This window comes from Ambystoma mexicanum, chromosome 6q, assembly GCF_040938575.1.
Source record: "Ambystoma mexicanum isolate Mex_15411 chromosome 6q, UKY_AmexF1_1, whole genome shotgun sequence".
NCBI classification, from domain to species: Eukaryota; Metazoa; Chordata; class Amphibia; order Caudata; family Ambystomatidae; genus Ambystoma; species Ambystoma mexicanum.
Genome location: NC_090937.1, coordinates 752,784,118 through 752,811,511, shown reverse-complemented (window position 1 = coordinate 752,811,511; position 27,394 = coordinate 752,784,118).

The following is a 27,394-nucleotide window of genomic DNA, read 5'->3' as shown; positions in this document are numbered from 1 at the left end:
AGTCCCTATTAAACTCAATTGGACTCTTTGCGTACACCAACGCTTCTTCTGCTCTTTACGATATGTAGCTGAACATTCTTCATCAACTGGTAAAATGGATGCTGTGACCAATTGTCCTTTGAACTGCCCTCAGACCCTGCACAAAGCTAAATGCACTAGACACCTGCATCTGCTAACTCTATTTCATTCAGGCTAAACACATTTGGACAGCAGAAGCCTGGGAAATGAGAGAGCAGATGTAGCTAAATCCTACAGATCTCTCTCTCCCAACCCTCCTCATGTGGCTGTACCATACGTTATCTGCTGCAAAACCATGTGTAGCAACTATTGGGTCTACATTTTCATTATCCTCATTATTCAAGAAATCAACATCAATATTCCTTTTTGGCATCAATAATATGTCCTCAATTTGCATGAGACTGGATCCATTTAAACCATTCATATCTACACTGTTTGCCATCTCTGAACATGATGGAAAAAGAACCACAAAAAACATGTAAACAATTATTCTAATAAACCTTATTAATTCAAAGATTCATCTTCTTTTTAAAACAAGGAAATGTAACTCCTGGATTTCTATCTGCACCCCTCCCCCTTTTCCACTGGAATGAAATGCTAATCCTCAGGGCATACTTAACTTTGAGCCTGCTCTTGTGCCAGTGGAGGGCTACTGGTATCTCTTTGTATATTGCTGATGTGCACCCAGCTCTTGTTGCCCTCCACCTTCACAGCAGTCAGCGCTGCATAAATCACACGATGTGGCCCATTGAAATGCTGCTCATTCAAGCAGCGTACGAAGGTCTGGATGTAAATCCAGTCTCTAGGGATTAGTAGTTGCTTGTGCTGATCGTCAGCTTCCTTGCCACTTCCTCCAGTAGACTGTTGTTGAGAAGACACAACCTGTGAAGATATATTCTTGACACTTTTGGTTGAAGCCCCAAGGTACTCAACAAACTCCTCACCTATCACCTCTTTGGTCTTATGTGCATCTGATGCAGTGCATGCAGGTGAGAGAGATTTGAGTAATCTATACACCATCATGATCTGGTGAGGGATGAGATGGTGCTCTTTCCCTGCCTAGTTTCTCAAATGAAACAACACCAAAGGCAGGCAGTGCACACATGATTTTCTTAAATTGTTGCACATCTTGGCCAGCCGGGCCTTGAGAACCCCGTTCAACCTTTCCACAAGTCAGTTGGCCTGCAGGTGATACATGAATATATCCTGTGCTTCATTGCCAAGAATAAAGTAATTTCTGAGAGCAAGGCATTAAAAAAGTGGATTCCATTGTCAGACTTCAAAACCTCACCAATTGCCCACCATTGAAATAACTTCCTCAGCAGAAATGTGCTTCCAGACATAGCATTGCGGTGTCGACAGGGACCAACCTCAAGCCACCAGGAGAATGGACAAACGATCACAATAAAACACTGGCAGTTATTACATTTCATAAGCATATCAACAAAGTCTATATGGAGCTCAGGAAATGGCCCAGAGGACCTCAGCAAAACTCCCCTTACTGACTTCATGGTGTTTTCAGTAATGAATTCCCTACAAACTATACAGTTTCCTACAAATCTACTTACCTTTTCTTGGAGGTTTGGTATAAACCATTCCTCCTGGAGCTCTGCTGCAATTTGTCATTGAGAAGTGTGCAAGGGGTAATGTAGTTGCTCTAGACCCACAAGAAGCAGTTCTACAGGCATTACCAGCTTCCCCATCAGCTCTTGTCTCCACAGCAAATCCCTGGGTGAGACGTTGCCTCCTCACTTTGCTAAAATCTCCTGTTCCTCTTTAGGTGCTTTTCATTGCATTTCTATGATTTGAATCACCAGAACTGCAGTATATGGAGCTGGAAACTGTACTTGCTGGGACACAGCTTCCATTTTCTGGGAATCTGTAAATGGAAAATATGCTGCTTCTTTTGCTGCCCTGTCTGCTCCATCATTTCCAAGTTCTATGGAGTTAGTATACACCCATGTGCCTCTCAGCAGTGTCCTGATTGATGGCTGAGGATCCATCAACAAAAAGTACCTCGCATTGCTCCAAAGCATCCCCCCTAACACTCATCCTCTCATCCTCTTCTCCCTCATATGTTGCACAATCATGCACAATGTCATCAGGTTTCATTGGCTCAGCTACAAATGTCACAGGATTGACTAGGTGACACCATACAGAAAGTATTAATGTATTTGATCAAATAACCTTGTATCCCAAAACTCTTTGAGTTGTCAAAGTCAACATGGACTTTTTGTAAAGACTGCATGCTCCACGTACAATGTCACTGAGTAACCCACAATAATGGTAGAAGACTTTTGAATTGCAAAAAGGCACTGCCACTAAAGCTTGCTCACAAGGAAATTGTCCCTGCATCACTGTGTCTAGGAGTCTGCTATAGTGTGCTAAAGGTTTATGGCCTAGCAATGTTTAATGGGTCAAGACTGCTTTCATCACCTGCTCATTCGAGTGAGAGAACAAATAAGGTGGTTGCCAAGACTGGAGCACTGCTGATTGCCACCTTGACTTCCTAAAGGCAAGTTACCATTTCTTCAGACGATTCTCTTGAACCCTTCACCTTTTGCGCTTCCTTGAGTCCCTGCAGTAAGGGCCGCACGTAACCAGAGTAGTCAAAGATCCAAGATCTACAATAGTTAGAGAGTCCCAGAAACTGCTGCATTTGTTACACCGTGACTGGCTGAGGCGTATTCTGAACTGTGATGGCTCTCTCTGGCATTACCTTCCTTCCTACAGGAGATACCATTTGCCCCAAATATACTACCCTGGCTGGCAGTACTGCAGTTTATCTTTGTCCACTTTGTACCCCTTCTCCACAAGCAGGATGAGGAACATTATTGATGCTCTTCAACATGCTCTTCTGTAGTGATACATGTTAGGCAGAATCCTGTGCAGTTCCCTTGGGGAACACTGCAAAAAGATTAAGACTACATGAGTAAGCAGTAAACCCAATTTGTAGCAGTCTGCACCACCCAGATTTACCTGGTAGCTGTGGCTGAGCAGTCAGACTTCTCTCAAGAAGAGTAGGGCAGTATGCAGAGTATACACAATAGGGGCAAAACACAGTAGAGCAAACAAACACTGACCAGAGCTTTGTATAAAAAGTATATAATTATTTATTTAAAACACACTTTATGGCATATACTAGCACTCTCAATTAAAAGCAAGTTAAAACACAATCAGGTAAAGTATGCACACCTCCCTTAATAGTTATCAGACAAGTCATGGTTAAAACACTACTATTTGTTAGAACAGAGGTGAGCGCTTAAGCAAGATGGCACTCTGATAATGTAGTTGGAGGGAGAGAAAAAGGCAGAGCTTAAGAATAAAACAGTTCCCAACACTTTTAAGAGCTCAGAGCAAGGGGAGAAAGGCAGGTTATACTGTAGAGACAACGTTCATAGGCCAGGCCCACTTTAAATGGAGCAAAGCGAAATGTGCCCAGGATCACACGGTTTAAAGTGCACTGAAAGTCTTTGCAGAGTGTTCAAAAGAGGTTGGGGTGGTTCAAAAGATATAGTTAGAAGGCCTGGAGCCAACCCAGTTTAGAAGCCAAGGATTTAAGGGTCACCTTTAGCAATCTGTAGAAAGGGAGGCCAGGCAGGACACAGTACCTTAAAGAGAAAGGAACCTCCAGCGGGGGCAGTTGTTCCTGGCAGTGGTTGAAGTTCATGGTTCCGACCAGGGGAAGAGAGGATCTCGTCGAGGAGGGAACGTGGAGTCGCTGCATTGCACAGGGATGAAACCAGCCGCGAAGTTCCCGATTAAAAGGTGCGGTCCTTTTATTCGTGGTCAAAAGTGGTGAGCTTGGCTCTCCGGCCGCCGGGGTGCTTGGCATGGGCGATTCGACCAAGAGATGTCTTTGGAAGGCGAAAAAGGGCGAACTGGTTGATCCCACCAGCTCAGGGGAAGAAGACTCGTCCAGCAGAACATCTTCTCTTGTCGTTGGGAAAGTGGTGAGGTGGTTGCAGCAGGGCTTCACCAGTGGTGTCGTCATTGCAGATGGCTCAGCGGCTTCCCTCTTCGGAGTCTTAGGTCCTGTGGTGACTTCTGAAGTTCCAGTCCCAAAGGCCCTGCTTTTATGCAGAAAACCCCCCATTCATCAGCCTAGCTGTCAATCACACATGCTAAGTGGTGAGGCTGGCGGCTCACCACTGGGCCAATCAGAGTAGAGTGTGACTTGAGTTGCTAAGGCAACGCAGTCCAGGGTGCCAATTCCCCCATCCACCCTTCCTGTGGAACCCAGACAGAGTGGCACCATTTGAAGGGCTTCTGTGGAGAAGCCTGCCAAAATAGTGAAACAAAGGGCTCGACCTTGGTCAGAGTTACAGAGACAGACACAAACACCATTTTAGAATCGAGTTCTGGCAAAAAGACTCAACCGGTGATTTAATATTAAATAAATAAACCAGCGGTATCTTTAACATTGCACCAAAAAGTGGTGCGTTTAAAATCAATGGGAAAATCCCATAGGGAATATTCCGGTGGAATATTTTGTGTGGTAACCACTGCCACCAACCAGAAACTCAACAAGGGAGGACTGGACAGTGCCCCCTTGAAAACAGACCCAGGGGCAATCGAATTACCCCTTACCAGTACTTCCACAATATGATGGTTTGTACTGGTTCTGTTCACAATTTTGGACTGGTAAAGTCAATGGTGACATTACATGCCCTGGGAGACAGTAGTCATTCCCAGGGTATGGAGTCTATATTTGGGGGTCACTGTCACACCCCTGTGGTACTGCACTGAGGGTGCTGTGTACCACACATACAGAAAAACAGATGATACCCCATGGAGGAAAAAGAATCCCCATAGCCCATAAGCACATAACAAGTCAAAGACATACCTCAAATCATGCCTAAGAGTGGGAGTAAAAGAGTCTCACTCTTAGCAGGAGAAAAAAACAAACCCCAAAAATCCAGCAAAGCTGCTGTGGACTGACTAGGTTTGGGAAATTAGCCTTATAAGAGAATTCTCCCTAACAATACAGACTAGCAAAACATCCAGGTACTGTATTACTATACTGGACACATGTAAATTCCCCAAATCCATTTGAACCACCCGGTTGGAAACACTCATAGATTCACAGTATCCCTGGGGCACCTCATGTGCTTGAATCTCTGACCACGATACGTGAGCGCTGGGAGGTACTGAGAATCGGGGTCTAAGGGGACCAAGAAAAATGTATTCTTCAAATCAATCACTGTGAAGTGGGTCGACCCAATTGGGATATTACAGAGAATGGTTGCAGCCGGATTCGGTACCACTGGAAATTCTGCCTCAACAATATTATTGAGGGGGTGCCAATCCTGGACCATCCTCCAACTGGATCCCTTCACCTTCTTCACTGAGCAGATGGCTGTGTTACATGGCGATACAGAAGGTTGAATTATTCCTTGCTTCAACAACACCATAATGGTCTCATAAATCTCCTCATCTGCCTCTCTAGACATGGGATACTGCTTAACCCATGGTAATATCACACCAGGTTTAAATTTTATTTGCAATGCTCCAACACTCTTTAGCAGCTCCACATCATGAGGATTGCTGGTCCATAAAGGGTTCAGCATCTTTCCCAAATCCTCCTTATAATGTGGTAATGTATTTCTAATGATGAGCAGGGTCTGTGGTACTTCCCTTTGCTCTAGTGCCTTCTGGCAAGGCACCCCAATCTCACAAAACCATCTGTCCTGTGTCTTCGATGTCTTCGAGCAATTGCTTGTCAGACACATCCCTTAATGATGAGGTCGAATCGATGCACTGAACTGTGCACCACTCTCTGCCTCCATCATCAGTGCCTGAGGGAAAAACCCCATTCGTCTTGATTACTACTGCCTCTAGGAGAATCGTAGCAATAGTGCCTGGTGTTACCTCCTGCGGCACAACAATCCAAAACAAAAACTCAATCGGTACCCACCATGTCTAATCTCTAATTGTCGGGACCCAACTCAACAAAACCATTACCCCATAAATAAACAAAGTTCAATGTACAGGCACCCCCCTTATCACGCTGTCAATAGAGTATGCATGCAAACATGCTGCTTCTCTTACCGGATACAAACCTGAAGTAGGGCATACTATAATTTCCTCCGGGCAAGTGATCGACATTCGAAGCTTGCTCGGGAGATCTCTGCTCAAGAGATTTGCTGGGGTATCTGTGCAATACAACAAAGGAGCAGATACATTTTGCGTACCTACCTTAATACATAGATCTTCAATATAGGAAACTGACAGGATAGCCCCAGGGAATCCATGTGTGTCCATCATTTTGCCTGACAAGTGGAACTCACCTTCCTTGATGCAAGATTTTGCAGCACCTGTATCGACCAAGAATGAAAACATTAGGTTAACTACCTGCACACCTATTCAGGGTTCCTTTTCCAGATCAGTGCTAAGGGACAGGACTGGACACATCAGAGATCCCTGTGGGCTGTCCTACTCCTGGTACATAGTAGCACCGGGAGCAAAAAAGGATTCCCTCCAAAAAATACTTTCTCCAGTGTAATGAGTGACCGTTTCTTGGGGTAAAGGATTTTTCTCCTATGTCTGTACTGGTGCTTGTGCTGGCATGGTTGGTTGAATCACATAGGTCTGTGCAGCCCTAGTTGCTGGGTTATGTTTAGCCCATGACTGCTGCAATTGCACAGACCCTGGGGCACATGGCATGGTTGGGGATTGCATTTTCTGGGCTCTTACATCAAAATACTGTGGTATACTCTGGCAATCCCGTGACACCTGTCCCAGCCTTCTGCATGACCAACACTGAATCCCATACAATCCTCCATAGTTAGTTCCCAATGGCCCATTAAACCAGGGTCCCATTCCTCCAAACCAGCTAAATGACCCACTTCCTTGTGAAAATCCTCTGCTAATACTCACAAACTGTCTCATTTGCCTAGGACTGGGGGCATACTCATCCATCCAACCCTGTGTCCTACCTGATTCACCATGTCCCTGTTGTCCTATCTACCCCTGCTGTCCGTCCATGGAGCTGGTAATCACTGCCCCTTCCAAACAGATTTTCTCAAACCTTTTCTGAACAAGCTTGGCCTCTGCCTTTTGTGCCTGTTCTATGCTCCCCTTTTCCTTCTCTTGCCTTCTTTTACAGAAATGCACAATGTGTGTCTGAAGTTCCAACCAAATCTTGACTTCTACCCTTACTGCTTTATCTAGATCATGCTATACTTCCTTGGGGAGTTCCTTCTTTAGCATGTGGTAAATAATTGCCACATTCTTATCCCACGCTTCTCCGTTCTCTGCCCTCTGCATCTCATGAATTAACTGGATGTGTGAAGCAGGATCATAGTCCAACTTCATTGTTTTGGCTAGAATTGAATTTATATCAGGCATATCAGGATTCATAATCTGCAGGGCCCCCCCATACCGGCACCCTGCAATTATTAAAAACTACTCTATCATTAGCATTTGAATCCAACTAAACTCCCGGATACCCCGCTCTCCTCCAAACCTCTTCTGACCGTTCCCCCATCAGAGCTGTGAGTTATGGTATGTAAGTGTGCATTTGTATAGCACCTTATATACCATTAGTATCATCTTAAAGAGCTGTGGTTGAACGTCCTCCGGGACTGTAGTCCAGGTCAGTGGAAAGCATAGGGTGACAAGTAGTGCTTGGGTGCACTCAGTATGTGTGCAGCCAGTGCAGTTTACGAGGTGTGTAGCAGCATTTTAATGCTAGGCATGGTGTGATATTTGTGTGAGATCAGTAGAATATGTGCAGCAAGGCCATAGACCTCAGAGTCTGTATTCTGACAAGGATGGAGCTTGTGTATGAGATTATGTGCGCAGCAAGGCCAATTATTTTTGTGGGTTATAGCTGCTTTCTAAAGACTTTTGAGGTGGTCATGGAAGTGTGTAGGTATGTGTGCAGCTATACCAAAATTTATTGTGGGGTATAGCTGCATTCTATTGTTTGTTGGTGTAGATAGTGAGCATATCAGCATATCTTAGTGTCTGCACGGATTGCTGGGCAACCCCTGTCTATGGCCAACATGACACCGGTGGTGTGTTTCTCTAATGCATCAATCCACTTCCCCACCCCTGCAGTGAGCGAAGGGAGTGTCTTCATCAAATTAGCCTGGTCCATGTGTGATACCTTTCCCGGACCCTTCTAGAGCAACGGAAACTGAGTTGCACCTGCTTTTACTGGGGCATCCCTGATCTCTACCCTGCTACTTACTATGGCCATGCAAGTATCACATCGAGACCTATGACCCCATGGTGTACTCTCTATCAATGCTACTGGAGCGGGAGGTGGGGTTCTATACCCTGCTCTCCCTGCTCAACATCTGATTCCCATTCCTCTTCATCTCCTACTCCTGTTATCACATCCCCTGACACTTCTGCAGGTATGGAAGCATATTCAGCACTACCGTAGGGTGCCGGCTCCCATTCTCCGTGCTACAATCCTGTACCCATAGCAATATTTATGTTCTCCAGGTCCACATTGACATCTAGGATAATTGATTTATCCAACCTATCAAGAACTTGCCCATGTCTCCACCTTCCTTCCTTTAAGTCCTTTGCCTGTCTATTCACTTCTTTCCACTCCTAATTTCTCTACTGCCGTAACAACACTACATCTACCTCCCATAGCCGCAGTGCATCTTCCAATGTTTCCCACTCCTGTGTCTCTACTGCCATTCACAACCTATCCTCTATCCTAGCAGTAAATGGCATAATGTCCTCATTCTCCCTCATTATCATTCCTTCATCTGCTCTCTAGCTGCCGGCCTCACTCTCTCTTGTTTTTCCACCCTTAATCTTTCTGCTAACGTAGCAGTCAGGGGGAGTTATTCCCTTTCGACCCTCCATTCTCAACCTTTCTTCAGTCCTTCCTCGCTATCCCACTTCTTAGGCATTGTAGCTGATAGAGGAATTACCTGCGCCCATCTTGCAATCGCTGGAGTGGCGGCTGGAGAAAATGGATGTTCAAACTCAAGGTCTGCATACCCCTCTGAGGGCAAAAAGGATAGCACCCGTGTAGGGGTGGTGCAGAAGGAATTTCTGCACCCTCCTTTTCTGGGCCTTCCGCTGATACTTTAACATTATGGGCCTTCCCACCTTTCAGAGATCTAAGATGTTTAACCACTTCTTGTAGTTAAAAAGTATGAACGTTTTCCAATATTCCCTTATCATAGGTCCCCTCAGTAGGACAAGAATTAGTTTCCTGCAGCCATTCCCGACAGTATTTTTAAATCTTCACCTTATAGCCAAGAAGTACCTGACACAAATGATTCAGCGGAGTCTCCATACTCCAACCCAATTTCTCTGAAAGTCTGTGGTTCCTTCGTGGTCACCAAAAATGTAGGGGCAGGCCTCCAATCACCTCAATCTAGAGTAGGCCCAACTCTTAAGAAGCAAGTACACTTTTTGTCCATAAAGCAAGTTGGGACTGGTAGGGGCTAGATGACCCTATGAAGTCAAACTAACCCAAGTCTTCTCCCTGAACCACACAAGTTGACATATTATATACATTTTTGCAACAGTTAAAAAACTCCCATATATTTTATTACAAACTACCATCCACACATGATTGGTTAAAACCTATAAAAGGAAATCCTATCTTTCTCCAATTCTCCCATTCTCATTTATGGCCGTTATCTAAACTACCATCTTCAGCTCATGTGTAGAATACACCCCTTTTTAGGATTCATCACTGATAGGTCATGAAATCATCATACAGTTATACATACACTTAAAAAGATAGTTCATTACGCTAACTTTGCCGTCCCCCAGTTACAAACACAAATATGGCACATGCAACGTGACCCCTCTTCATGATTGGGCCCTTTCCTGACCACCCCAACACATGCAAATGTGTAGAACTCGTTTAGTGCACCTTAAAGGGGTTTCACAGCTAATATTAGTTATTTCTTTTAATTAGGACTTACCCTCCATTTTATGTGATGTTATCAAAAAAATCTGTTAGGCTGGATTAACCATAATAACTGACGGTCAGGAGTTATTAGAAATGAGACTGGCCAGGCATCATATTACTCGCTCATGCATGCAACCCACCACAGATATGGTCCCATCTTCATCTATGGCCCAAATGCACATTTCCACATGCCATTCTCTCAAGCACCCCACAGGCCCACATTCCAAAAGTCCATCACCCTCATAACCCCAGCGACGTAGGTCTTCCCTCCACAGCCTTGCACAGGCACTCCCCGACCTTGCAAATGTTTCATATGCAAATCCTCATGCCTGTTCCACCCACTTACCCCTGTATGCATATTACTATGCTCTACCCATTCCCCTGATGGCAGTGCCCAACTCACCATACAACTCCAATACACCAACATAGTCATACCACCACTCTCTGACCACATTCTCACTGCCTCATCCCCCACCCTACCATAAATATTTACCCTCTCGAACTCCTGTACAGCCATATTCCCACACTCCATTCAGCCCCCAATTGGCACAGGCAGCTGCACCTCACATCTAAGGTTCCAGGGGGACCTATCCTTGTCCCCCTACACTGCCCAGCTGACCACAATCACGGGGAAGAGAGGGCATGGAGAAGGGAGGAATATGGAGGAGAGGATAGGAAAGGAAAGGGGCAGGAGCAAAAGAACTGGCCAAGTGAAGAGATAGCCAGCTTTGGAACCATAACATCTGCGTAGCAACATCTTGTTAGTTTAGGCAAATTGTTTGATCCCTTTATCCTGCCTGCTTATCCTTTAAATGCAAAAGCGTGCTTAGAAATAAATTGAGCACTCTTATCAAACATTTCATTAAATCAAAAAGACGGACCAATAGATGAGCAGTTTGGATTAATCGCTAAACTGTAGACTTTGAAACAAGAAGGTATAGATTATAATCATGTCTTCCACGATTGTGCAAAACTGTGTGATCTTGGCATATTACTTTAGCTGCATTTACTCCAGTTTCTCTATCTCCCAAATGTCTGAATAGTTAGAACTGAACACCTGTATAATTTGCACCGTTAACTCAAAAAGATTTAAGAGCGAAGTGGGGAATGCAGTCTAGCAACAAATGTTCCACCTTTACATCCAGAAGTTCCAGATTCTTGTCCAGGTTTAGGCTTTGAACATTTGACATTGTGAAAATCAATCAATGCCAGTATAAAGAAAGCACAGAATTCACACGAAAAAAGACCGGCGTTGAGATTTGTGGTCTAGGAGCTAAATGAGCTCTTGGAGGCAGAAGGTCTGGATTATAGTTATGAGCATCAGTTGGGTGCAGCGGTTCATTCCTACACGTTGCTGTCTTCAACTACTGCGGACTGCTCTGAAATGCCTGTGATCTGACTACTGGCCTTGTATTTTTCCCAAGGACTTCGGCTTTTGGGAGTTTGATAATGAGCACCACCACCCAGCTATTTATGCACATACTGCAGTTTCAGGATTACAACAAAAACACTAACCGCGCCATCTAGGTTCAGGATCATTAGATGCCGCTTTCTGCGATGTCATTGAAGTGCCCATGGTTTTTTGATGTCACCTCCACGACATCAATGATTTTGGTGAAATAATTCTAATCCCAGTTTCACGATTTGCTCAAAATTGTGTAAAAGGTCACAAATATCTTTCGCCAAGTGATTCAGCTTTCATATCTGCAAAAGCAGGAATAGTAGTACATAAAATGAAAGGATGTAAAAATAAAGTAGAAAGGCCAGAAGGGGAAAGGGAGGTGATTTAGTGAAGTGTCAAGTTGCTAGTTTTGGAATCGGACAATCTGGATCCTAATCTCGGCTACTTTACTTGGTCAAAGTGGTATGATCTTGGCAAAACGCTATCTCCCGTTGCTTCAATTCTCTTATCGATTAAATATTTGTAATTTTGGCAAATGAAATCATGTGTCCTATTGGCACGTTAACGGGCAACTGGATCCTCTATGTTTCAAAAGTGCTGTTCTCATCTGAGCCTGCGTGGGGGCAGAGATGGACATTTGTCGACTGAGCTCACTCAAAAGCCTGGTCCTAGTCTACCTTTCATTTGATTAAAATCATGGGGATTGGGATTTGTCTTATGCCATGTCTGCGCCCATTGGAAGCCGGTAATCAAAGGGGTGGCAAGCATGAAATATTTCCAACAATGGGTGAAAATTCCACACAAACATGGATCCATGGTTGTAGCATTTTCTGCACTCCTGGACTTGATTCACATTTCCATCTGCATTGCAGGACACCAGAGCTACACAGACACATGCGCAGGCACACACAAACACCCACACACACCTCACACCACAAACGAGTGGCAAACCCCAAGCCAAGCGTACATGAACCCTGCTCTCCTTTCAGTGTCTATATCCCCCACCATAGGCTGGATCTGCTGGGAATCAGCTTGCATGACTACGGTCTGATGTAGCAGGGTAGAAAGCCTGGCATGCATCAGAGAGTCTATAGAGAATAAAGCTGGCCTGAGGCCACTACTCCTGTGTCCTTCATTGCTCCAAGAAATGCCTGATGATGCCTGCAGGCTTCCGGGGAACTGAGTCCATATGGAGGCAAGATGCCTGGGTGGTGGAGGAAATTAGTTTTTGCTACGATTTTTGTCTTTCCAACCCACTCCATTTCTTCAGAGCCTCCTCCAACAGGCTCATAAACTGGAATAGGAGGGCAACCTTGCAGAAGAGTGGTGCAGCTCAAAACACATGGACACACTTGTGGAAGAGTGGTGCAGCTCACAAGACATGGGCAACCTTGTGAAAGAGCGGTGAAGCTCTCAACACATGGGCCCCCCCTTGTGGAAGAGTGGTGAACCTCTCAACACATGAGCATCCTTGTGGATTAGTGGTGCAGCTCTCATCTCATGGGCAACCTTGTGGAAGAGTGGTGCAGCTCACAACACATGGTTATCCTTGTGGAAGAGCGGTGCAGCTCACAACACATGAGCAACCTTGTGGATTAGTGGTGCAGCTCTCAACACATGGGCAACCTTATGGATTAGTGGTGGAGCTTACAACACATGGGCAACCTTGTGGAAGAGTGGTGCAGCTCACAACACAGACACTGCTGAAATGCATCCAGCTCTTGCATCTCAATGAGCCGAGTAGACCTGCTTCCTTCTGTTTGCATGATGCAACCAACTTGCTATGTGTATTTATTGGCCCCAAGTAATCCCTGTCCATCCCTTCACTATCACCTGTGCAGTGCACAATGATTACAAAACTGGTCCAGCGAGGATCTATAAAAACTCTCCACGGTCTGCACGGGTGAATTTTGGAAATGGCTGAATTCCCCACGGGCTGTTCCAAGGTTGATGTCGCACCTTAATGAACACCTGTGTTAGTAGTTCCAAAGCAAGACTGAGAATAGATAACTCAAGTTAATGGGAACTGAACTAAACTACTGTATGTTGTTATTATTTGTGTCAATTGTGAGGCTTGTAAAGGGGTGGAGGGGACGCACTGGAATCCACTGTTTTGTTCTCATCATTTACAGAATGCATATGACGCTGAGGAGTCACCACCAAAATAACTGAGACAATAGGGAGTAAATAAGAGCAGTCATGACCAAAAGAGACAACGGGGAGTCAACATGAGGAGTCACGGCAAAAATAACGAGACAATAGGCAGTAAACAATAGAAGTCATGACCAAAAGAGCTGAGACAATAGGGAGTCAACAAGAGGAGTCACCGCCAAAAGAATGAGACAATAGGGAGTAAACAATAGGAGTCATGACCAAAAGAAATGAGACAATAGCGAGTCACCAAGAGGAGTCACGACCAAAAGAACTGAGACAATAAGGAGTCAACAGGAAGAGTCATGACCAAAAGAAATGAGACAATAGGGAGTCAACAAGAGGAGTCAACACCAAAAAAAGGAGACAATCCGTAGGCAACAAGAGGAGTCATGACCAAAACCACTGGGTCAATAGGGAATCAACAAGATGAATCATGACCAGAAGAACTGAGACAATAGGGAGTCAACAAGAGGAGTCACAACCAAAAGAATGGGACCATTGGGAGTCAACAAGAGGAGTCACCACCAAAATAACTGAGACAATAGGGAGTAAACAAGAGCAGTCATGACCAAAAGAACTGAGACAACATGGAGTCAACAGAAGCAGTCAAAACTAATAGTATGGAGGCAATAGGAAGTCAACAAGAAAATCACAGCCAAAAGAACTGAGACAATAGGGAGTCAACAAGAGGAATCAGAACCAAAAGAACTGAGACAAAACATTTTTCTTAACCATCATTATTCAAACACTAGAAAAGAGCGACTATAAAGATACATGCTCAAATTCATAAACTCGATTTCTTCCGACTTTTCTCGTTTTTTCTTTTGCTGTTTTTTAACTTTTAAATAAAGACAGGATGTTCGGTAGCATTAAAATTAGTAAGTACTAATGGTAGTAGTATTAAAATTAGTTGCATTGGTAGTTCTAGCATTAGTATTTTGGTAGTAAATACTATTGGACATATAGACATTGTGCCCTTCATTAGAAGAATCATTGCACTTTTAGGGAACTTATTTTTTTTAAACAAAAATCTTGAACAAATTAGTGACATAGTAGTTTTTGTCCCCCGTAGAGGCAGGTAGTTTCATGGATATGTGGATGCCTGGCTGTTTTCCCTATTGAACCTCAGTTCAATAGATGGATGAGAACTATGTCCAGAACGTTATGCTTCATTGGTATTTAGTGTGCAGGGGTCTTCTAAATCACTGCTCATGGATGTTTTACATCATGCCAGGGATGTTACCATCTGCACCTTTCTTCTAAAAGTTGTTCGTAGGTTACACTTTGAAGCCAAGCATCTATATGCATTGTTCTTCAGGCGATAGCTTTCTCTTCTGTTCTATGTAACACCTATCCAAACACTCCCATTGGTCATTTCCAGCCTGAAAGGTTCTCTTCTATTTTATTGTGTTAAAGGTCACCAAAGTGCCCTCTCGCCTCCCAGTGGGTTGATAGCCGTACAGTCTGATGTCAAAGGAGGTGCAGAGATACACCTAAATAAGATTAAATGACCTCGTCGAGAGCGGATGTTCTCATACTTGGTCCATCCCGCTATATTTGCATCCAGTCATAGGGAAGATAATTCGGTGGTCCAGAAGGCTGCATATTAAGCTTTATGTTTTCTGAACTCTGGTGCATCTGAGCTTGCAGATCAGTCCACTTATGTAATCTTTAAATTATCCAAGCGTTAGTAATTCTACCCCCAACATCTCATGTGCATATTCCTTAGTTTTTGGTCCTTTGTATAGCTTATGGCTGGAGCAGAACTTTGCTTCCAATCCCGCTAAAGTTCTACTCGCCAGAGGACATCTGCTCCACGCTCTGGATCTGCTGCACTTGCTTGTAAGCGATATTCAATCAACACTACAGCTAAGTCAATGCCTAGTCTGGGATGCTGAGGAAAACCCTTATTGATGTATTTTTATGTCCAGTTCAGTACTCTGGATGACAACCCTTGTATAACACCACCCTCTTAGAATCCCCCTGACCCCACTGAGCCAAGAAGTAGGTCTGTTTTGCAAATGTAAAAGGTTTATTTGGGAAAAATAACAATATATATCTATCACACTTTGATAATAAATTAATATCTTATAGTACACTGAGACATATGATGTGGATCCATGATGGGTAATGTTGCAGTGGCACACTTGATTACTTAAGTATAGAGGATGAGGTAGCTGAAAATGATTTATGGTTTCAAGGAAATGCAAGGTGGAATAAAATGCAGTACAGCAAATAAACTTGATATGATTTCAACCAACAACAATGTAATCACTTTTTCTCTGGCAATCCCCCCCCCCCCTTATGCAATGTAAGAAATGGAAGGAGATGGAAAGAGGAGCACACAGTTCTCAGGAATGCAATCAAATACAATACGAAATTCAGTCCCCCCCCAGCAAGCTTAGAGGAAACAGGTAGAAGTTTGAAACACAGGCCCAAAATGCTTTTAAATGTGATGGCAATGGATGGGAAAATGTGCTAACTGATTTTAATTCCCTCTAGAGATTCAGGGTGAGTGAGAGATGCTTGTTGGTATTAGTTCAGGCTCACTTTAGCAATGCTCTATGAGTTATTAGCAGGTTGCAAACGGATTTTAACAAAGGAAAGAATGGAGCTGCTATTTTGACAAGTGGAGAAATTTAGCCAAAATCGCAAATCGCGGTAAATTTCGCGAGTGCGTAAATCGCGATTGCAGAAAAAGTATAGTGAGTAGGAAATCACAGCTTTAAAATGAAAGTTAAATTTCGTTCCTAGCTCAAACGGTTCCCGAGATACGGACGATTTAATAAAGGTAGATTTTCGGATTTAAAGTAAAACTCTAAATGACAGGTGACAGTTTGCAGCTGCAGAATTGACAGGTGACAGTTGTGCAGCTTTAAAAATGACAGATGACACGATTTCTAGGAGGCAGTTCTACTTAGGTTAAAATAGCTTGAATTAGATTATTTTAACTAAGAGATTGGTTCTGCAGAGTTCTGCTAGGTACTCACAATATAAATTTGAAATAGGCCTCGTCACGGATCTGGTCAACACATCGGGCGGGCGGCGATTCTGTCTGCTCGGCGGGTCAATCAGGCACCGGTTCTGCTCACAGCGATCCGGATCTCTGGTTCTGCTCACAGCGGTCTGGGTCAGCTCTGCTGGTCTAGCCTCTCTGGATACAGCGGCCTCTGGTTCTGGATACTGCTCTGCTTTCCGGTCCGGATCAAGTGGATTCTGGATGTAACACTGCTTTCTGGGTACTGGCAAAAGTTCTTGGCAAAAGAATTCAGACAGCTCGCCCGGCTGTGGAATAGTTTGCAAATGATTTTAAGGATGCTGAGGCCTGCTGAGAAGAGTTCTCAGTTTGTGGGTTTAGGCCCTTGCTTTAAGTTCTGAAGTAAAGTTCTGGTCTTTGGAGATTGATGGATGTGAAGTCTGGAGTCTCCCGGCAGAGCGTCGGGCAGAAAATGGAATTCAATCTCTCTACCTGTCCCAGCAGTCTCTTTTTATGTGTTTTGGAAGTGGGTGTGTGCGTGGCATAACTGAGCCTGCCCCTCTCTACTTGTCATTGGCTCAATTCTCCCCTCTCCCATGATTGGGGGAAGGCAATGGATTGTCATCATGATGAGGTCTGTTTATGGGTCAGAGGATCCTCCCCTGGTCAATTTGCCCACAAATCTATATTTGATTCAAATACATATTTCCCAGATACACAATTTGTTGAAATTACATGTACACATTATATATTCCTTATGGTCCATGCTTGTCTGCCTCTGATCTTCCTGGGGGCTTGCATTCAAAAATGAAAACATTCTGCGCTTTTTGACTGGTTTACCAATATCGGACATTTACCAAAAATTACACACATGTGCGCAAGGAGTATGGACATTAGTTGATGAAGTGTCAGATTTTTAACATGCAGACATTTGGAGTGAGACCCTATTTTCCGCTAGCAACCCCCCAGAATACACCACAGGGTCCTAACGCCTCTTAAAACGTGCACAGAAAAAACACAAGAATAATGATATTACTTATATAATTTTGACCAGTCCGCACTGTGAGTTATCTATCTTTTTAACTTATGCCCTGGTCAAAAAGGGGTGTGGCTTCCCACATCACATGGTGGAAGAACTGGTTTATCCACTTCCCCCAAGCTCAGCTGGCTCTCACAGGCACTTCTCCTCCCACTTCTCGAAGAGGAAGCCACTTTACGGCCCCCCCAATATAACATTTGCCTGAGTCCATTGTTCAGTTTCCTGCAGTCCCCAGGTAATTCAATCCTCTGTCACCTCTTTTTTGTGGGGGCAGCAGAATGCAGCCAGGCCTGGGAACACAGCTGTTGATCCAGTTTCAACTCCTGTCGGGGGTAGTTGTCAGGCAGAATCCAGTTTCATTAAGCCAGGTTTCAGCTAAATGTCACTTTTTGTTCCCAGTTTTCTACATTCAAATCAAACTGACATTTTTTACACATGCAGTTAGAGTGCTGATTCTAAGTTCAAAACTATGACATTTCAACAGTTACAATCTATGTGACACTCAAAAGTAGGTCCCTCGTTTAATTTAAACATTTCGATTTTAGTGGTTTTCAGTTCAGTTTAACTTTAGCTGCTGACCTCCACAGCTCAGCCAGTTTTGTTATGAACATTGTTTTGGGCTCTTTTTCTTTCCAGATTTTGTATGCACACAAAACTTCATTCTGCCAAATGTCTGCTGGTGTTCAGTGAGATTTTTGAATATCCTGCAATGTTTGACATAGGCATTTTTAGCTTGCATTCAGAGAAACCAAGGTGATTTCAAAGGGCTTTTTAAGCTAACAGGCACTGCTGTTTTTCCTTTGGCACATATTCCACTCATGGCACCCCTGGCCCATCACGCTCGCACTGGTGGGTGGAAGGTTAGGCGACCATTTTGGTGTGCGCACAAACTGCGCGGTTCTCCTGGATTCTGGCGCACATGTGGGCTTTTTGGCCATCTTGGATTTTCTAAGCCCACAGCACCAAATGTTGCAGCTTAATGACTGAAACGTGGGTCAATACACCTGACATGCTCTTGTTGGTGGTTTGGCTGCTGTTGGAAAGCCTTTTCCTTATCTGAAATGTCGCTTCTAAATACGGCCCTAGCTTTCTGAGAAGGACGTTTGTGAGCTCCCTCCCCCGCATTGAAAGTAACTTCTAAACCGTGTAGTTTTTATTTGGTGTCTCAAGGGCATTGTATGTTTACAAAAAAAGGACCCTCTCCATAGCAAGCCCAGCCAGTTACACTAGGACAGTTGACAGGTCCCTTAACATCCAACCTAATTACATCTATCACTGTGTCCCGTCAACTGTACAGGAGACCATGTTTCTATGGATCAGCATCAGAATTGTGGGCCGTTCTCATTTTACGCTAGATGTTTGATGTTAGTTAGTGTAAGGCGGTGGAAAAGGTTTAACATTGTCCAAACAGGCACATTTTGTCTAAAGTGTAGCGGAGCCTGCTTCACAGACTTGTGTCCACAGCCCAGCCCCAACCTTTCTTCTCTTTTCATCCATCTTCATTTCTCTTTCCTTGTTGGTGTCATTTCTCTCTCTTTCCTCCCATCTTCCATTATCCCCATCTCACACCGTTGTTTCTTCCTTCTCTTCCTATCACATTCCGAGGGAAGGCCAGTGATGTTAGCTGGAAAGAATGGAACAGGCTGTCATAGGTTCTGCGCCCGGGGCTAAGTCCACAGTGTGACCTCTGTCACCTGTGACCTAGTGGTGTGAATGATTATAGGTTTATCTTTGTCTAACGTGGGTTGACCACTACAAAAGTAAAACTTTCAAAATAAGAACAGTGAAACCTAAATGTTATTCAATTTGGTGGCAAGTTTGCACCCAGTGCAATTTCTGCCAGCACTCCAAATAGTTCCGACCCCACCTCTACCAGTGGTGGAGCCAGCGGTGGGGCAGAGGGGGATGCCGCACCCCCTTTGTTCCCCCATGGTTCCCGGTGCCCCTCCCGCAGCCTCCTGCAGGAGCACAATATTCCCACCCCAGCACCAAAAGCTGCCTCCGCTACTGACCGCTACACTAGTTAAGAAAAAGATAAAGGCAGGTTATTCTGCTCTGAAGGCCCTGATAATGGTAAGCCTATCAGCAGGCGTCTCGCGGGTATTTCCCAGAAGGCATTTGCAGGCGAGTGTATCTTTATTGACAGCATTGAGAGGCAGCGCGCGATGCTCATTCTCCTTTTCTCTGTCACTCACAGCAGCGAAAGGTATCTCCTGTAAAACTACATATGAAGCGGCGACCGTGTCCAATACACGCGAGACTCCCGCCTCCTGCCAAAGGGCACCCTTTGTGGCTGTTGCTCTATAAATAGTGTCTCTTTTAGGAAGGTCGCTATCTCCTTTATCTTTCTTGACACAATGCGCCACTAATAGGAATGAAATGAAAGGTCACGAGCTAGGCCTAAGCCTGACAGACTTCCCTCCAGAATGAAAGAAAGCATCCGTTGAAGGTACAGAGCGCCGGCCTTCTCAGAAACCCAAGGGGAAGGGGGTGGCGTGGGATACATTTTCCGTTTCTCTGTTTCACACGCACACATATGAATTCCCTGGAAATCTCCATTTGCAAGCACTGCACAGGACAGAGATTTGTACACGTCACAGCATCCATTGATTTGCAGTGGAATCTGTGAAAGGCGAATGTTCTGCCATGGGCGACACTCCATGATAATCCTCTGAACTTTAATTCAAGTGGCCACGGATTGGCTAATAGCAACCCCTCTTAAGGCATGCACTTTGTAAAGTTATATGTTTAATTGGTTATGCATGATTTCATCGCTGGTAATAAACCTCGTGGGGCAAACGATATTTTGTTTAACCCACTAAGCACTTTTCCCAGCATATTTTAGGATTGGTGCAATTATATAAACAAACTCCAGTCCTAGAATATTTGGGGAAAGTGTTGGATTGTGGCTTAAAAAATATATTGTTTCCCCCTCAATGTTTATTTCCAGCGATGAAATCACTGGGTACCATTTAAATTGCATCTTTGTCACAGCCAATGGTATCCACCTCTCCGGGTTTGATGGGGACAATGCATGGGGGTGCTACCTAAAGGTGAGGTTGACGGTAAGAAGACCGTATCATATTATGTTATGTTATTGTAATTTGTACAGCGTGCGGTCACCTGAAGGTATCTTGGCGCTAGAAAAGAGTGGAGTAAACCACCATGGGCCAGTCACTGTAAACTAAAACAGAAAAGTCTTGACAGCCCTGCTAAAGGCCAAATGATTTGGCAAACTTTTTATTGTCTGCGGCAGGTCGTTCCAAATTTGGGCAGCAACAACTGAGAATGCCCGTCCACCAATGCGCGAACAGCAGAAGGTGGGCACAAAAAAAACCCCAGCTGTGGCAGAGTGCAAATGTCGAGCTGGAAGATACCGGGTGAATTTTTCCTGCAGATATTCAGCTCCAATTCCATGTAAGGCCCTATGGACAATGCACAGTGACTTGAACTTGATACGCTGCACCACCGGAAGCTACCCGGGCGGCCAGATTTTGAAGACGATGCAGTCGTTGGATCAAACCCTTGGGCTGAGCCAGGTATATAAGGAGTTACAGTAATCCAAGACGCTGAGCACCATGGCCGCAATCACCGGTGGAAGAAGGGTAGCCGGTATCATGGTAAGCACCTTTTTTATTGTTTTAAGGTGAAAATGACCTGCTTTACACACTGCAGAGACTTGGTCATTCATGGAAAGGGAGGCCTTAACAGTCACTCCCAAGTTCTTCACCTTAGTCACTGGGACCCGAAAGGGGGCGGGAGAAGAAGGCCAGAAAGAAGACACCCAAAGTGAAGGATCAGAAGGGGCACCTACCACCATAACCTCCGTCTTGTCTCCATTCAACTTCAGCCAATTTCGGCTCTCCGCTCTCCGCTCTCCAACGGCCGTCAGGCACTGATGAAGGCACAACGACATCTCAGCCTGATCAAGATCTAGGCGGATCAGGATCTGAGTGTCGTCAGCATAAGCACAGCACCTGGCTCAGAGAGTCGGATGAGACAAATCAGATGCCAGATGTAAATATTGAAGAGAATGGGAGACAAGGCGGAGCCCTGCGGAACCCTGCAGGTAAGGTGGCAGGAGCCAGAGAAAAATGGTGGAAGAGAAAGCACCTGGGAACGATCGGACAGGCATGAGGCGAACCAGGCTAGCACCTGACCAGAGACACCAATTTGAGCCAGGCATGTCAGCAGGGTAGGGTGGTCCATGTTGTCAAAAGCCGCTGACAGATCTAAAAGAATCGGGGCACCCACCCCCGCTCCCCCCTGCATCACCCAGCCTATCAACCAGCTTTCTAGCTCTTTTACATACTCTAATGAGGGTTGTGGCCTGACGAGAATGCTCCCCATCATTCAAAACATTTTCTCCATGTGTTTTGACTGGAAATATAATTTGAAACATGACAATAGCATGAGACTAAGGACATCCCAGGTGGTTGCAATGAGAGTACTTTTAAATTAGAGACCCTATAGCAGGGATACACAACCTTTGCTTCTCCTGTTGTTTCAGACTGTAACTCTCATCAGACCAAACAACATAGTCAATGGTGAAGGTCCATGGAAGTCGGAGTCCAAAAAATCTGCAGCACCAAATGATGTTGACGCTAGCAAAATAGTTAAGGATAGGTCTGCCCTGCTGCACTTGGCCTCCAAACCCAGGATTCTTCACTAAAGTGTGCAAATGTAGGAGAACCGTGCAGGAACCTGTAAGAAAGAGTTAATGCTCATTTGCATGTATATGATGGAGAGTAGTTTACAGGTAGGTAGAGCGCGATCGGGATAGGAAGATTCTATTGCAAGAGATTTGGTCGAATGCAAAACCATGTATTTCTTTTGACCGAATTTGGTTGAAAATATATTTGGGTGGTGGGTAAAGGTAAGAATTAAGGTGGAGGGAGATTTGGGGGGGGTCTTCTTTCTCTATATATTGACAGCCAAATGGAGTAAAAGAGTCCATCGTCAACTGACTTGTTCATACCAATGTTAAATATGTTGGTTTATTTGTTGGCAGTGTGGTGTATTCATGCAACAGCTTATCGCTTCAGAGTGTGAGGACTGGGAACCATAAGGCTAACAGTCTTGGGAGGAAGGTAGAAAAATTGAGAGTTGAGAGTTCAATAAGGAAGTGTGAAATGATGAGGATTTAGTGACCTTTGCAATGTAACGGTTCCCTTTTACACCCAGGGGCCTGTCCGCTACATGCAAAATCTCGCATCCCTCAATTTATGCACCGGAGCCCCAGCAAAATGAAAAGATGGCCACTGCAGAATCGACTTGCCTACTGGACTCCCAGCCTGCACTGCTGTGCATGATCAGTGATTGGCTGGAGCCCATAACATCCAGAGCTCTGCCTCCAAGCCAGGAGGCAAGGCCGGCCCTCAGTAAAGACCTACAGTTAAGGCCAATGATATTGTCTCTGCCGATCCCCTTTTACACCCAGGGATGGACATATACCTGCCTGCTAGATGCGAAATCTCGCATCTCTCAATTGATGCACCGGAGCCCTAGCAACTGGAAAGATGGCTGCCACAAAATTGACTTTCCTACTGGGCTCCCAGCCTGCCCTGTCGTGATCTCGATTGGCTGGAGCCCACAACACCCAGAGCCCTGCCTCCAAGCCGGGAGTTAAAGCTGACCCTCAGTAAAGTCTTGCCGTTAAGGCTGGTGGATATTGTCTCTGTTGCTCTACGCCAGCGAAGTATTGTTGCGTCGAGACACATGCACATCATCCTAGATTCTCCACTGTCTGCTGCTCAACTTGCCCCCACAGGTAATCCTATTGTGCTGAATGTTGTAGGAGCCCAGGCTTGGGCATATTTAGGGACGCCCACTCGTTGCATCTCTCAACTTGCTGCACTGCCTCCATCTACCTCCTTCCTGCCACCGCTCACGTCGGGTCTCTGTAAGTGCAAACCTCAGAACGTTATTGCAGTAAAGCCCACATGCGAATGCAACCTTCCACTGCCCACTTAGTTCCTCCCAACCCTGATTGAAATACAGCCACAGCCTAGCACTTCTGCATAGTCTGCCCTTCCACCAGATGCCACCACATTGCTAGATACCTCCAGCTATAATTAGCAACAGAAAACCCACTCAACCCAATCACCCCTACGTTATGCATATGCAAGCCGCCCGCCCATCTTTACTGCCATATACTCAAACCGATGTCCTTGCCGTCATGCCACTGGATTGCACCTCAATATAACATTCCAGCCAGCTCTGAGGGAGCCCACATCCAAGAGGGTCACTCTCCCCCAACCACACCTGGTGGGAATAAAACACAGTCACCTAAAAAAAAAAAATTGAAAGCATGAGAAAACAAAAACTAGGCCCTCCAAGAAGAGGCCTTATGCCTATGTCACATCACACTCAGCACAGCTAACATCCCCACCCTGGCGCCATATCTAGTCATCTTGATAAAACAGACTACAGGACACTATCTCGCAACAAATCTACCCCTAGTTCCAGAAGCTCATACCCCCCAAAAATCATAGCCCAGAATGACCACCTGCAATATAGGACGGAACCACGCTACACACCACTGGAAATCATAGTCCAGAATGCCCACCTGCAGTAAAGGACAACACCATGCTACACACCCCAACCACACTCCTAATCTTCTCATGGGATTACACCCAATACCTCTAAACATAATACACTGCCTAGAACTACACCTCTCAACATCCCACACCCCATGGACACCATTATCGGCATCTCACGCCCTTACAACTCACCCTTATGTTGTGCCCTCCCCAACACGAGATCGATCACGGCCCTCCCGCACGATATCCTGGACCACATCACTGCTGACACCTAGACATCTTGGCTGTTACCGAGACCTGGATCTCCCCTACAGTGGGCCAAACTCTCTCCATTGCTGTCCCTACAGGCTACGCCATCATCTGGAGAGATAGGGCAGAAAGAAAAGGAGGAGGAGTTGCCTTTATCTTCAAAGACTCACTCTTGTTGTACACATCTAATTCAACAATGATCCCTAGCTGTGAATCCCTTTTGGCCAATCTCAAATGCTCACAAAATAACATGCTCATGTTACATCTTATATACCACCCTCCTGACCCTATTGACTCCTTTGAAGAAGACCTTACCCAACTTATTACTACCAACCTCAAACCATCCATACAACTCATGATACTAGGTGACCTCAACCTGGGCTTTAGTGACCCCAACAACACAGACGGTACTGCCATAGCTACCACCCTGTCGGCCTTTGGATGCACCCAAATCATTACAGAACCTACACATTCCCATGGCTGTATCCTGGATTGGCAGCTAGATCACAATTGCAACATCTCCATCCTATTCAACAAACCATGCCCCTGTTCCAACAACCATACTATCTGATTCACTATACCCGTCACCAGTGAACATACAAAGCCAGCCTCTCTCCCGAGCACCATCATGGCCCGTAGTTCTCGCAACTTTACCAGCGTGAACAAACATTATTCCGCTCATCAACTCACCTCCCCACCCCCACACAAGACCCCACAGCTTTAGTGGACCACTACAACACCCTGCTCCACAAGACCATTGACCACCTCACACCTCTCAAAGCAATGAAATCCAAGAACCCGATCCATTGTAACTCCTGGTTCACCCCGGACCTCCGCGTCGCACACGCTGCAAAGAGAACGGCTGAAGCTACCTGGCAAAACAATCCCACTCCTACCAATAAAAGTCACCTCTCTAAGCTGTCGCACCAATACAGACAGCTAATCCTCACTTCTAAAGCCTCCATCTACAACAAAAGAATCACTAACACATCATCAAGGTCGCGCAAACTCTTCTCCATTCTCCGTGAGTTAGAAACCCCCCATTCCCTCACCGGATGCCATCCTGAAAGACCATGCCTGGTGTAATATGATCCAAGACACCTTCACAGGCAAAATCACACAGCTACAATCTTAACTACAAGTGAAACAAGCTTCTCTACCAATGGCCTGCCACCCACTTTGCCCATCTCGTGAGGACATACCTCTGTTTATGTTCCAACCTATCAGCAGCACTGCCCTTGCAAATACCATTGCATAGCTTAAACCATCCCGCTGCAAGGGGGATGCATTCCCAGCATCCCTAGTTAAAGAATGCGCTGAACTGTTAATCTCTCTCATTGCTGCAATCATTAACTCTTCCTTCACAACCTGCTCCGTTCCATTGGCACTGAAGGAATTCTGGATTTCACTGCTCCTGAAAAAACCCACCCTTGACTCAGCCTGCCCCACATACTATCGCACATCACTACAGTCTGCTTCATCCTCAAAATCATGGACAGAGTGGGATACTTACAAATACAAGCTTTCCTAGAACACCACCGCATTTTAGGCTCCCACAAGTCAGGCTTTCGCCGAAACATGGGACTGAAACAACCCTCATTGACCTAAAAAACAGCTTGACCATGCCTATGACATGGGCACCCTCTCCCTGCTCTTACTCCTTGCCCTCTCGGCAGCATTTGACCTTGTAGACCTTAAGATCCTCTGCTGAGCCCTGACCCCGGCTGCCTATTTCTTCCCTGAAGCCACCAAATGGATCGCCTCATTCCTGTCGAACAGAACCTCTAGAGTATTTGCACGGGAGGCCACTGACTCTGCCACACCCAACTACTGCGGAGTACCCCAAGGCTCATGCGTGTCCCCCACCTTGTACAATGTGTACAACAAGCCTCTGTTTGACCACCTCGATGCCCTTGGAATATCGTACACACATTACGCAGATGACACCCATATTCTTATCCCCTCACCAGCGACCACCTGGTAGACACGCTCAGAATCAACAAAATGTACGAAACCATCCAATCCTGGATGGCCACACAAACAGCCTCTACCTCAATGATGAAAAAACTGAACTCTTACTCACTGGGCCTTCTGCCCGCTTAAAGAACCTATCGCAGGAGTAGAAATCCTTCATCATTGATGGCCACAAGATATCTGTTGCCCTCTTTGTCAAGACCCTGGGGCTCTACCTTGATTCTTCTCTAACTATGACCCACCAGGTTAACCACATTGCATCAGCATCGGATTATGCTATCAAATTGATCAACGCCAGTCAACCCTTCCTCACTACCACTAATCACTTGGAAGTTGCCCGGGCAGTGGTAGGCTTGAAACATGACTTCTGTAACTCCTTACTCTGTGGCACCTCTGAGAAGAACCTCTGCAAACTACAAACAACCCAAAACAATGCACTTGATATTGGCAAACGGGACCATATATCGGATGTAGAAAAGCAGCCCACTGGCTCAGAGTTAAGGACAGACTCAACTTAACAAAATACGGAAAAACAAAAAAAACACAACTCAGAAAGACCTACAAGAATCGCCTACAGACAATGCCTTGTCATGCCAAGGTTCAAGCGCTCAAAAGCGGGAGGATCCAGCTTCCCAGTCCGGGCACCGTCGCTATGGAACAAGCTTCCCCCTCACTTGAGAGGTGAACCTTCCTACATTGTCCTCCGAAAGCATATCAAGACCTTGCTTTTCAGCTAACCCCCAGCCCTACTGCCTTACCACATCTCCACTTGGTCTGTTTTCCTGTAACTAGCGTCTAGAAACCCATGGGCTTTGCGCGCTGCTATAAATGCACAAATAAATAAATAAATCTCATGAAATGTTCTTCAACGCAAAGATGTATCGACAAGGTATTCCAGAGCTTCATGACATAGGCACTAAACATACAAGCTCCAGATCTAAGTTTCATTAAAGTGGGAACTTTAAGAAGTCCGGGGCCAGCCAAACAGATGTTTCTGACCAGGTTGTATTTTGTGATGCAGTTCTGTAGTTAGAGTGGACTGTTTCTGTGGAGAGCTTTTTTGCTGATACACAGTGTTTTGAACAGAATGCGTGAAGCGACCGGGAGCCAGTGGAGGGGCTTCAATGCTGAATTGATATGT